Source organism: Scardinius erythrophthalmus (assembly GCF_964197995.2).
Source record: "Scardinius erythrophthalmus genome assembly, chromosome: 19".
In the NCBI taxonomy this organism is placed as follows: domain Eukaryota; kingdom Metazoa; phylum Chordata; class Actinopteri; order Cypriniformes; family Leuciscidae; genus Scardinius; species Scardinius erythrophthalmus.
Genome location: NC_138239.1, coordinates 36,298,787 through 36,309,665, shown reverse-complemented (window position 1 = coordinate 36,309,665; position 10,879 = coordinate 36,298,787).

The window sequence follows — 10,879 nt, the reverse complement described above, 5'->3', positions numbered from 1 at the left end:
GTGAACTGAAGACACTTTGATCACAGGAAAAAATACAGTTTACTATATATTTACACAGAAAACAATACTATCAAAGTGTAATAATATTTCAGAATTATTTTACTGTAATTTTGACTAAATAAAATTCAGCCTTGGAGCGACTTTAAAAAACATTACAAAATCTTACAGAGCCCAAACTTCTGAACAGTGTGTATTTCCAGATTTCGAATCCTAGATTTTCAAAGTGGTCTCAGTGTATATCTTAAGTTTTCCTCTCCGCTCGAGTGTGTCCGGCTGAGACGGGCCTCAGCACCTGCATGTGCTCACTTTGAAAGATGTTGCAGGCAGAAGAATGTGTGCGGTAAACACAAGGGAGCTGTGTCTATAATAAATCAGCATTATAGGCCTCCGATGGAGGTGATATCAGTTAGATTTATGTTGACAGATCTCTGCATCCTCAGCTGCAACATACCGCTGTCCTTCCATGGAACGGGGAACGGCCTGGATCAGTTTAGCAACAGTATGGGACTGCTGTATGAAGAGGATGTGTTATCGCTGTATGATTAAATGTCATTGGGTTTGTGTATGCATTTATCAGCTCAACGTATAGCTCTAAATTATCTGTTTTGTTTTGATTTTTTTTAACAAAACATGCCAATACCTCATTCAAAGGCAAACACCAATTATTCAGTGTGAACCTGAATTTGTTTGACATGTATTTAAAAAAAAAAGAAAAAAAAAGAGTTGTCCTCAACTATTTTGAATGTTAAGAATAGAAAGATACCAGCTAACCAGCCAGAAGGCCATGTGCTATTTTAGTATCATTCATATACTCGTATAGTTTTTGTTAATATTTTGAATTAGATTTTATTTTTCTAATTTTAATAATGTGGGTAACACTAAAAGCCTTTATGTATAATGCGTTATAAAGGTATTCACAATGTATGTTATTTTAAGATTCAGTTTGAGTTATTTTAGTACTTCAACTTAAACTAAACGAAAATGAGAAATGTTGCCTTGGCAACTATAGCTGAAATACAGCTATTTCTTGTTGATGTTTAGGGTTTTTTTGTAATAAAATGTTTGTTTTTTAAGTGGAGGAAGAGAGTGAGGGGAATGTGATTGCTATGTCAAACCCACAACCTTGTGCGCACGGCATCAAAAAATTGATAGAATATGTCACATAATATAATATGAATTGTTATTATGACCAGTTATGAGTTGCAGCAAAAACAGATTTCTGTAGGAAACACTGAAGATTAAAGGGATAGTTCACCCAAAAATTAAAATTCTGAATGTTTTTTTTTTTTTTTTTTCTGTAGAACACAAGAAGATATTTTGAAGAGTGTTAATAAACAGCTTCGGTTCCCATTGACATCCATTATGTACAAATAATACAATGAAAGTCAATGGGAAACAAAACTGTTTGATTATCAGCATTCTTCAAACTTTTGTGTTCAACAGGGAAAAATAAAATCATACATGTTTGGAACGACAGTAATTGTTGACAGAATTACATTTTTGGGTGAACTCTCCCTTTAACATGTCCACGCCGACTGAAGTGGAGGTTGTTGTTTGTAGCGAGTCTGTAGTTAGTAGTCCGTAACTAGGTGTGCCTTGGCTTTGCTCCCAACAGTGAATATGGGATGAGAGATAATTAGAAGGCACACTGTGGGTCGGGACTCAGGAATAGGTGTCTGGTCACCTTGAGACTGAACCTGGCAGCTCTAGCAGGACGCATGAGCAAAACTGCATGTGTTGTACATAAACCAGTGTGGTTCCTGAACTGGCTGCTAACAGCTCAAGCCCTGCTGAGAGAAACACTGTGTGGAATATCGGTGGTGGGAGAATCTGAGGCGTTTCCATATTGGTCTTATTGCATTATTTTACCTCCTTTTCCGGCTTCCAGCTGATCAGGCTGAGTGCCAGCAGGGAAACCGATGCAGTAATGCAACAAAACTGGCCTTGAAGCAAGTTTCAATCACATTTGTGTTTGTTCTGTTGCCATGCCAACAGTCTGGCCTCATGTTAGCACTTCCTGAGTGTTTTTTCTCCTGTGTGGGAAAACCAGTGAGTTGTTGGTGGGCAGAGGTCAGGAGGGAATGAGCTGGGGTGTTAATTAGTTCATTATATCTTCCAGAAAATGAAGCTCCTCTTCTGATCTTTATTAATATTACATATGTTTACTATTATATTAAAGTCCCCCTGTAGTCAATAATTGTATCCCTTAAAACTCATCTTTGATCTATGAAATTATATATTTAAACGGTTTTCCTTGATTTTTTTTTTCCATGCCTTAAAATAGCTTGAATGTAACTCTACACCCTTGCCTCATTTAGTATACGCGGTTCTATAAATATGCAAATGAGCCCCGCCTCCACTCACTCACTCAGCTCAGAGATCCACTGGTTGACGATCACACGTTGATCTGATTGGTTACAAGGTAGTTTGTGACGTCAGAAACACCAGCGATTTCAAAGCGTGTTTTTGAGACTGTCTTTGGTTCACTGCAGTTTTAAGGAGGAAATACTCAGCAGTGGTGTCGACTTATGAATTTACACATGGTTTGTCTTAAAGCATATTAAAAACACCACATGACATATAAACAACATTAAAAGCTGGATTTTCACCACAGTTGGACTTTAAGTTATATTAGGTCAGCTTAAAAACCACTTTATACACAATACTATTTTTATCTTTGGATAAAAGAATCTGCTAAATGACTAAATGTACTGTGTAATTTGATAATTTACTACAATTAATTTCACAGACTGTATGACACGCCTACTCTAATATCTGCAGTCGTCCCTAAAGTCTAATTTAATAAAACCACCATCAAAAGATCTCTGTTATAAGCGACCTTGCTTATTACTGTAATTTTTTATATATTCAGTTTTATAATATGCCACAGATGTATTCCATCTCAGAATTTAAGTTACGTGCATTGGTGGGCTGTGATGTTCTAATGATAGTACTTACACACATTAAAGGTGAGAGATCACCGTGGCCTTGATTCATGCATCCACTGTCATATTCAGTCACGCTGTGTTTCAGACTGTGAACTGCAGGTCAGTTTCCCCTTTTATATGTGTTACTGCAGCTCATTACCAGTGCAGTAACTCACATAAGGGAAAGGAGGTGATGGCAGGCCATGCTAAACCTGCTGCAGGGCAACAGTCAAGGGCCGACACTTCAACACAGTCTTACTGCCCTGATATGGAGGATTTTCAGCCTCGTCTACATAAGTACAGAAAATAAGCGAGGCTTAGCCAGGCAGAACCATTGAAAAAATCATCCAGAAAATGCCCTCATCACAAGCACAATAACCCAAAATACAAAGTTTGGTTGGTCGTCCAGGAGAAAGTTGTTGGATGCAAAATGGTTAGTAATGGGAATTTTAAAGGTGACATATTATGCCCCTTTTCACAAGATGTAATATAAATATATGGGGTCCCCAGAATGTGTCTGTAAAGTTCAAAATACCCCCCAGATCATTATAATATAGCTTGTCAAATTTGACCTTTTTTGGGTGTGAGCAAAAACGCGCCGTTTTTGTGTGTGTCCCTTTAAATGTAAATGAGCTTCTGCTCCGCCTCCGTTCAGAAGAGAGCCGATCCTTTACACAAGCTTCAGATACTCCAGCAATAACAAAACATGTGAATAATCTCATCCAAAATCTCAGAAATAACCAGTAGCGAGTGCAGCTTTACAGAGAAACTCAGGAAGAGGTTAAACTTTTAGATGCACCAGGATGTTTCTGAATGGTAAGTGGAGACATTGATGTAGTTGTTGTGGAGTTACATTGATTCATCTGTTTCTGTCTCATCTGAGGCTGGGACTCTAGTGTTCAGTGCTCGTCTGTACGACAGAACAGTTTACATGGTTTGCTCCAACTTTTGCCATTGTGTTAGAACTGGTTACACTGTTGTCGCTTGCGAAAACCAAATGGTGTCGCCGTGGGACGGGTGGAAACGTGCAGATTAAGGGCCGGTAATATTATAATAAGATCCCCTTCCTACGTCAGAAGGGGAGCGGAATCTGATCGGTTTATTTTTTGACATGCCTACAGAGAAACGCTTAACAAAACAAAGTTACTGGGTTTCACTCTTCATGTTTTCTGGGTTGGTAGATGCCAGGCACGGTGCCAGGATTCCAGTTTTGGATGGGCCAGACCAGGGTGGATGGGCCTTAAATTAAAAACGTTAAATTAAAAATGTTATCCAATCACTGTCTGTTTAACATAATAATAATTACTGACTAATATACTGTTATATTATCTGTGGGTATACATAATATAGATTTTAATTAATAGCTTGATGCACTTTAAATATTTTGAAATGTCTACTTTTTAACGAAAATATTCAAAACCAAAAGAAATAGGCTACTCTCTGATTATGTAATCAGAATACAGCAACACAGAAAACACCAGTTTATTAATAAACAATTAAATGTCTCCTTGCTATTTTAGACACATTCATAATCATACTTTTACTGGTTCTTTGTGGCAAGCTTTATGTGTGTGGTCGAGCGCTTGAGTGCGGCTACGTAAATGCTCATTATCCTGTAGGCTATATAGCCTATTTAAGTAATTAAATTAATATAAAGGGGCGATTTGTCCACTAATTGTTTAAATGAACAACTACTAGTCGACTAGAAAAAAAACTTTAGTCGGAGGCAGCCCTTATTCCACATATTTTCGAACCAGGGTTGAGCGAGCGACCCTCGGAATGAGCGAGCGGAGCGGAATATTCAGAAATCGGAACAAACCCGAACCACTGTCTGCTGAACTTGCGCAGAAACATCAAAATAGACATAACCAGCTTTTTAAAATTGTTTAAACATTTAGACTATTTTAGCACAAATTATGAGCTTATTAAAATTAAAATCACCCATAACGCTGTGCCTGGTAGATGCACAGGGGACCCGATTATAGCACTTAAACACGGAAACAGTCAGATTTTCATGATACAGTATGTCACCTTTAATGCCAACTTCCATTTAATGTCTACTGCAAGGTTATAACAGTTAAACTAAAAAACTAAACCAAAAAATGTGTTACTTGAAACAACTGTAAAATACAATTTTTATCCATAAATCAAATCAAATATAATAACCTTAAACTTACTTTCCGCTAGTTGTCAAGGAAACATCTATTTTTTTCATTTAGTTAAAATTTTTTGTACTAATATAACTAAAACTGAAATACAATTAGATAGTATATCAACATTAAAAATGACAAAAACGCACACAGAACTACTAAAACATTAACTAAAATGAAAACATAAAATATAAAAAATAGAATCTTAATGTAAAATATTAATAAAAACTATAATAGTATCTCAATTATACAACATATACAATCATATGTTGCTGTTTGAGCTTGAAGAAGCTCTGCAAAGGGAGTTATTCTCTATATCAGAGACACTGTTTCTGAATTCTCTGAAACACCTCCATTGTAGTCTTGAGTTTTCTTCCGGGAACGAACACGTCACGATATAGAGGGTTTGCATTGACGTCACTTTCCCGCGGGAACACACTCCCTCAGCCGTAGTGGCAGAAGAGCTGATGCGTGACTGGATTTAACAGGGGACACTGTGAAAACGCGAGTAAAACAAATGATTATCAGTTTAAACTAAAGGTTGGACTCGATATAGTGTTTCTTACAACTTACCAAAGATCCAGTGATCCGTGGATATCGGCATGCAGCAGGAATCGTGTTTCCTGATATTTATATGAGCTTGATTTCGACGCCGGGGAAATACATAAAGCAAATTTGTCTGCACGCTTTATATAAATACAATATAGGTCTAAATCCACGTGATCACTTATAATTCAATGTTATATAAATCATCATATCGTCCAGCCCTAAAAGTTTTTTTTTTTAAACATCTAATTATTTAATTGATAAGTTGTTAATACAATATATAACAATACAATATATAGGGTATGATTTTAACACTAAATTCAGTATATTGACACAAAAATGATAACCCCAAATCCACCTTTCTCTGCCTGGATCCAGTTGTTTCTGTGAATTGCAGCGATAAATGTGCTTCTCTGTTCTGTAGCTTTCAGCGGTCTGTGAAAATATACCAAAGAATTCTTGTCAAATCTAGTTGTAAAGCCAATCGCAAAGTTCTTTCTCATTTTAGTTCTTTTCAATTCAATTCAATTCAATTCAATTCAATTCAATTCTCTCAGTTTTGCCACTCAGTGGGGGTAACTGCAGTCACTCCGGCCGACGGTGACGTCACGCACATACTATCTATTACTTATAATTCATACGCAGGATAAAGGGGCGGGGCCTGGTTGAGTTGGTTAGTAGTGTGTTAAACTGTCGGTTATGGTAAGGGACGGGACATTTCCCAAACACACTCAAAGAACTCGACCAATCACAACACACTGCTCCAGCCGACCAATCAGAGCACAGTGTGCTTTTCAGAAGGAGGGGCTTCATAGAGACAGGAACTAAACAGAGCGTTACTGACAGACTGGGAAGAGAGGAGCCGCAACAATGGCGAATATGAGGAAAATAATCAAAATTCAAGCAGGAAAACCTGTTCTAGTAGAGCCTGAAACAGCATCAAGGGCCCTATCATACACCCGGTGCAATGCGGAGCCAGGCGCGATGCAAGTGTTATTTGGTAGTTTCAGCCCAAAGCAGTTTTCATTTTCATCATGCTGTTGTTTAAATAGCAAATGCATTTGCGCCCATTTGTGCACCTATGGGCTGCTGGTCTGAAAACGAAGTGTTATCGGGCGCATTGTTGCTATTTTGAGGAACTGAAATAGACTGAGCCATTGACTGACTGAAACCTGGTCTAAAGTCAATGATGCAGTAGATATATTTTTTTGTTATTTAAAGAGCGCGTTAGTAATGTGCGCCTTTAGGCAGGTCCACAACACTGCAGCACAAAAACATGCCAAATATTAAAAATAAAAGAATTAGAATGTAAAAGATTAATATTGTGTACATAAAGATATGGTGGAATGCGTCTTGTCCCGTAGATGGTCTCGCTTTAACCTCACACACACACACACACACACACACACACACACACACACAGCTTTAACCTCGTGCACGAGCAGATCCGTTTCCTCTCTGGAGAAGCGTTCAGTTTTTCTGCTTGCAGATCCCGTCATGTAAATAGCGAATCCGCCATGGCGCGAGCGCAACTGGCTTTTAAAGGGAATGAGAGATGAGACTCCATTACTCATTAAGAGAATTGGGACAACCCTTTTAGACCTTTTTTCCCATCGTTAAACTAGCAAAAGTGGATTCGGACGCCCTAAGTGCACTTGCGCCGTGCGCTTTTGATCATTAAAATAGGGCCCAAGACTATGTTAAAGAGGCATAATGTGGCATTTAATATAATCTAATGCTTCTGGAAATAGCACGTTTGTTGTGGGTCCGATAACATGTTTATGAGCAATTAATAATGAGTAAATGAGTTTCAGAATGAATACAGCAGTTGTGCAGCAGTATGAATTTTTACATTTTTAGTTCAAATCACAATTCTGCAACTCTATTTGTTAACTCTGCATTTTGCATGCCACACAACCTGGTTGTGGTAAAACTGTATTTTCCTATTACTGAACTAGTACACCCCAACAAGACCCAAAAGCACACTCAAAGAACTATGTTGCCTCAAGCCCTGCCAAGTTTTCTGACCACTCCCAGAGTTTAAGCAGCACTCAGTCTGGTAATAACATGCTAGCTGGAAAGAAACCTGGGAGGGACTTGCTTTAAGGAGCTGTCCTCCTTGTTTAATTATGTTTCTGGTGTTTGACCTAAAGGCTTCAGGTCTTGCTGGTTTGTTTTTTTCCCATAGTCCTTCACATAAAACACATTGTGTCCCACTGAGAAATGATAGCGTGGAAATGCTGTGAGCTTTAAACTGCTGTTTTTAATCTGACAGCTGGACAATGAGCGCACATACTGAAATTAAACACCCAAATCTCATGAATGCAAATAAAGTTCTGAAATTGCATGTTGTGTTGTTTTTTGGAAAATAAACTATTTTGTATATAAGAAAATAAAATATATAAATGGCACAGGTACACAGGGTTGACACCACAAACAATTGTATTACATTTCTTGGTGAAATGGGCCAGAAAATCTATTAAGCAATTGTATTATGTGTATTTAATAGCACTGTATAATATCATCATTAATCAAGAGCTGCTTGTTCAACAGATGTCAAGTGATTGCTTTTTAAAATCATAATTATTTACTTACAGAGTGCCATGGAGTATCCTTCTAATAGTCCTAAACCAAATGCAAATATCATCGTAAAACTAATTGGAAACATTTAACTTAAAGCCTTGATGTATAACGTATAAAGGCATTGATAATTTACATTATAATGCATTGTCTCTTTTCATAAATAACTGTAACCAAAGTTAAAATGCATTATAAAATTCTTGTTCCACCTGAAATTGGTTATTTGTCATGTGTTTCAATTAATTATACTTTTATAAAAGTGTAACAGTGAATAGATAAGTAATATAATATGTGAAGCACCATGACAGTTTAATTGCCCATTGGGGATTAATAAAGCTCTAAACTAAACTAAACTAAACTAAACTAAACTAAACTAAACTAAACTAACTAAACTAAACTAAACTAAACTAAACTAAACTAACTGAACTAAACTAAACTAAACTAAACTAAACTAACTGAACTAAACTAACTAAACTAAACTAAACTAAACTAAACTAAACTAAACTAATTGAACTAAACTAAACTAAACTAAACTAAACTAACTGAACTAAACTAACTAAACTAAACTAAACTAAACTAACTGAACTAAACTAACTGAACTAAACTAAACTAAACTAAACTAAACTAATTGAACTAAACTAAACTAAACTAACTAAACTAAACTAAACTAAACTGAACTAAACTAAACTAAACTAAACTAAACTAAACTAAACTAAACTAACTGAACTAAACTAACTAAACTAAACTAAACTAAACTAAACTAAACTAATTGAACTAAACTAAACTAAACTAACTAAACTAAACTGAACTAAACTAAACTAAACTAAACTAAACTAAACTAAACTAACTGAACTAAACTAAACTAAACTAAACTAAACTAAACTAAACTAAACTATAATGTATGGTTACAATTATTCATGAGAGCAATGCATTACAAGGCATAATTAATGCATTAAAAAATTATTTTATAATGCATTATACATAAAGGCTTTAAGTGAAAAGTATTACCGAGTTGTATCATTGCATTCTCTGTTGTGTTATGTTTTGTGTGGCAACTATAATTTTGGTGTGGTTTTAAGTGCACAACACACAGCTGTTGTAAATGAGGACGTACTTCTTCAGCTGTAAACATTCAAGCAGCATTTTCTTGTTAGTCAGCGTAAAGGCTACTTGAATCCGTCGTGGATTAATTGTCTCTTTATTTTGTATGTCTAGCGAGGTCTAAAGCGTCGACTGCTATGTTGTCCTGCCAAGGGCCCGTGGTTCACACACACTGAGATGTTAGCATATTCCGACTGCTTGGAATTCCTTCCCGCCGTCCAGAGAGCACACACTGTGTTTTAAAACTTGTTGGGCCCTTTCAAGTTTTATTTGAAAGTATGTAATTACATTCTTGAAAAAATAACAGGTCTCTGGAGAGATTTATATTGAGTATTAAATGTCAAGGTTTGAAAAGACACAGTTAACACTCGCTCATCCACTTAAGAGCTTCTCGATGGCCTGAAATGTTAGGAGGGCTTAAGGATATGGATGTGCAGTAAAAATAAATAAGCTGAGGAAAAAAGAAAGAAAGGTAGAGCAGACAAATATGGGTGCAAGGAAGTGCCTGACCTTCCTTAAAAGGTTCGGCGAGTTTTTTTTCTTCTTGGCTTGTAGGCCTAATGCTTGTTGTTCTGGAGTTTGTTCGAAGAGTTCAAGGATCTGGAGTTCAAGATGCACAGTGTTTATGTGAGTGATCTTTTATTACAAAATAGACTGTGATTGAATGAGCTGTAAAATGTAAAATGTTGATATGGGTACTTAAGTCCCAATTCAGAAATAATATTGGAGAGAGTTGTTCCTCCCGCCGCCTCCTCAGACTCTATGCTCGCGCGGGTTGCCAGATTGAGAACACGCAACAGGAACGAGCACAACTTAAAATGATTTAGATACAAGGATTTATATGTGTTTTAATATGCCTCTGTTGAGAGCATTTTAGATGGATGCTGAGACTTGTTAGGTCTGGCAGAATCTGCGATCTCTCACCCAGTTAATTTACTGGCTTCATGACTGCAGTGTGCTGTGTTTTCCGCCAACTGGCAACCCGAGGTGTCAAAATACTATTGGGTAAATTGGCAGTGAGTCGGGTCACTAAGTCCAAAACAGACATTCTGACACGGAGCGCAAATTTCATTTCAATGTAGAATAACTGGCTGTATCATTGTTTTTCGGAGAAACAAGTAGACTACGTGAACTTAGCATCCTAAATATCTGCAAATATGGTATTTTCATGCTTTAGTACAGTCAAAAACAATTACATAGACCACCTTTAAGTTATGAAAACGTTATTTCTGAATGTTCTCTGGACGTTCAAAAAAAAATGATTCTTGGTAATGCAAACGTTATAAGGAAACATTTTTTTTTTCAAACTGTCAGGATCACGCCAGGCTCTCCCTTAAAGCTGCAGTCCGTAACTTTTTTTGTGTTAAAAATGATCCATACCCAGTACATAACCAGCCAGTGTTCAACACTCTCTGCTTGCCTTAGCTCGACTCAAAACGGTAAGCTTGTAATAATGTTTTTAACTCCAGTGGTACTGGTGGATTTCTGTGGGAAATTTGAGCATGTCTTTGCATCATTACGTCACATCTGTACACACAAAGAAGAGTCTCGGCTAGTCGGCTATGAGTGTGAGGA